The sequence below is a fragment of the Microcaecilia unicolor genome, chromosome 2 (assembly GCF_901765095.1).
Source record: "Microcaecilia unicolor chromosome 2, aMicUni1.1, whole genome shotgun sequence".
In the NCBI taxonomy this organism is placed as follows: Eukaryota; Metazoa; Chordata; class Amphibia; order Gymnophiona; family Siphonopidae; genus Microcaecilia; species Microcaecilia unicolor.
Window position 1 is genome coordinate 473870297 of NC_044032.1, and position 3006 is coordinate 473873302.

A 3006-nucleotide genomic window follows, 5' to 3' on the forward strand; every position below is an offset into this window, starting at 1 on the left:
TACTGAATAAAGTGAAACACGGGTAAAGTGACCTGCCTAAAACAGCAGAGTCAGTGGTAGGCACAGGAATTAGGAAATTCTCTAAACAGTCCTCTGAATGAACAGGATAAATTGGACTGCAGATTCTAAATCTGATTCCAGTGGCACAGCAAGGGCGGGGCGGTCCGCCCCGGTTGTCAGCAGGTGTGTGTGGGGGGTGCTCCTCTCCCGCTGCTCCCACCACCCTGCCTTTAAAAAAAAATTTCTGAAGCGGAGTCACAGGCAGGCAGTGCCTCGCGTCTGCTCTGCTTGTAAAAGAAGTAAATCTGCTCCTCGTCGTCGGGCCTTCCATCACTGTGTCCTGCCCTCCGAGGTAACTTCCTATTTCCGCGAGAGCGGGACATAATGACGGAAGTTCCGACGACGACGAGCAGATTTACTTGTTTTACAAGCAGGGCAGATGCGAGGCGCTGCCTGCCGGCGACTCCACTTCAGAAAATTTTTTTTAAAGGCACGATGGAAGCAGCAGAAGAGGGCTGTCATGGTGGGGTGCCCAGATGGGAGAAGGAGATGGGTGGGGAGCCCAGATGGGAGAAGGGGATGGGGTAGGGAGCCCAGTTGGGAGAAGGGGATGCAGAGCCCAGATGGGAGAAGGGGATGGGGTGCCCAGATGGAAGAAGGGGATGGGGTGGGATGGGGTGGGGGTTCTCAGATGGGAGAAGGTGACGGGTGGGGAGGCGAGGGGGTTCTCGGATGGGAGAAGGGGACTGGAGTGGGGTTCTCGGATGGGAGAATGGGGCTGGAACTGGGGTCTGAGAAGGGGCCATGCCTGGGGCTGGTGGAAAAATGGGGCATGCCTGGGTCAGGTGGGAGAATGGGTCTGGGGCTGAAAAGGGGGGCCCTAATGCAAGGCATGTGGATGAAGGGGGCTGGAACTGGGGGCTGAAAAGGAGGGTAGGTGGGATAAGGGGGCTAGTACTGGGACTGGGGGCTGAATAGGGGCAGGGGCTGAAACTGTGGGGACTGGGGGCTGAAAAGGAGACAGGGAGAATTGGCTGGGGCTGAAGCTCGAGACTGGTGAGAGAAAAGGGCTTGGGTTGAAACTGTCTGGGGGCTGAAAAGGGGAAAGGGAGAAGTGGCTGGGGGCTGAAGCTCGGGACTGGTGGGAGAAAAGGGCTGGGGCTGAAACTGGGGACTGGTGGGATAGTGGGGCTGGAACTGGGGGCTGAAAAAAGAGGCAGAGAGAGGGGACAGATCCTGGATGGAAGGGGGAGTGAGAGGGAGGGCAGACCCTGGCAGGGCCGTGCCTAGGGTCTCTGGTGCCCTCCTACAGACTATCGGTTGGCGCCCCCCCCCCCCCAGCAGAGCAGGAACAGAAGGGAGCAGGCAAGTAAGCCGGACCTCAGGAAAAAATAGCACTGTATGTATCCCTCATTGATAAGTCTCTGACTCTAAAGTTTAGCAATTTCATTAAAGCAAAATGTATTTTCACATATCACATCCTATCCAAGGAGAATGTTTTATATATGTCACCCGTCTGTGGTAAAACTTCACACAGTATCAAAATACCTCTAATATGTAGTCGTGCCAGCCGAGGAAACTAACTGTGCTCAGCTCACAAGAGACAGAGTGAACATAAAATAAAACTTCATCCTTAAAAGATAATATCGGATGAATGCATGAAGGTGAATATGAATTCCTGTGAATGGAATCAATTTGATTTACAATAAATCCAGATACTACTCCCTCATATATATAACAAAAAATTATTTAAGTGGAATGGAATTATTTGACTGTACTGGTAAACAGAAAGAAATACTCTATTGCATTCTAATCTCCTTCGCACCAAAGGATATAATTCAGATCAAACATTTATCTCTGATCAACTATCTCAGATCAAATATTTATTTCAGATCAAATATTAAGGTTTCCTTGCTTACAGTCACTTAAATCTACCTAGCCTTTATATAGCTTATAGGATTTAAACACTCTTAAACTGAAATTCACCCTTTTCTATTCTTCATAAACTTCAAGTAATCCTGAAATATTCAGATCCTTTTCTCACTAGAGAAACTTCAATCGCCACCAATCTCTTTTCACTTATATTTTCTCATTTACCACAACCAGGCACTCTTTTATAACTGCAGTCAACAAACACAGGAAGTCACAGCTGGATGTCTCTCTTGGCAAAGGACAGCTCTCACTCTGCTCACTTCCCGGGCAGATTTCTTAACAGAAGCTGATCATCCAATCAGAGAGCTCTATTTGAATGCAGATTAACATACAGACACTCATGGGAATGTTTAGTAAAAAAACACCGGACTAATTTGCATATGATTTAAACAAATCTGAGCATATGACAACCAAGTACAGACTCCCAGCACCTGAATTCTGCAATTAGATTTAAGGCAAATACTTTTAAAACTTATTTTTAGCACTTTTAAAATTTCAGGTTCTCTTTAATTTGAATGCTGTTTCAAGCTCTGAAACTCACCCTGACTGAGGAGCTAGCCCCAAACTGAAGCATAAATAGCAATCTGGTTGTATTCTCATGTAACTTGAAGAGCGTGCCTGCCTCAATTAATACTGCTCCTTTGCATGAAAAGGGGAGGGCAGCAGAAATAGGAGAATCACAAGTTCAGGTGAAAGATTTTGCAAGTGAGCAGATGGACGGTGCTTACTGCATCAGCACGGCCCTAGACCCTGGATGGATGGGAGAGGGAGGGCAAATGGTGGATTGAAGGGGCAGACAGTGAATGGAAGGGGGAGAGAGAGCGGACAGACAGGGGCAGATGGTGGATGGAAGGGGGCAGATGTTGGATGGAGGGGACAGCAGAGAGGGCAGACACTGGATGGCAGAGAGAGATCAAAGACAGATGCTGGATGGAAGGAAGACAGTGAAAAGAAGATGAGGAAAGCAGAAACCAGAGACAACAAACTGTAAATAAAATATATATTATTTTTTTTGCTTTAGGATAAAGTAGTATTGTAGCTGTGTTAATAAATGTTTATAATAGAACGTAAACA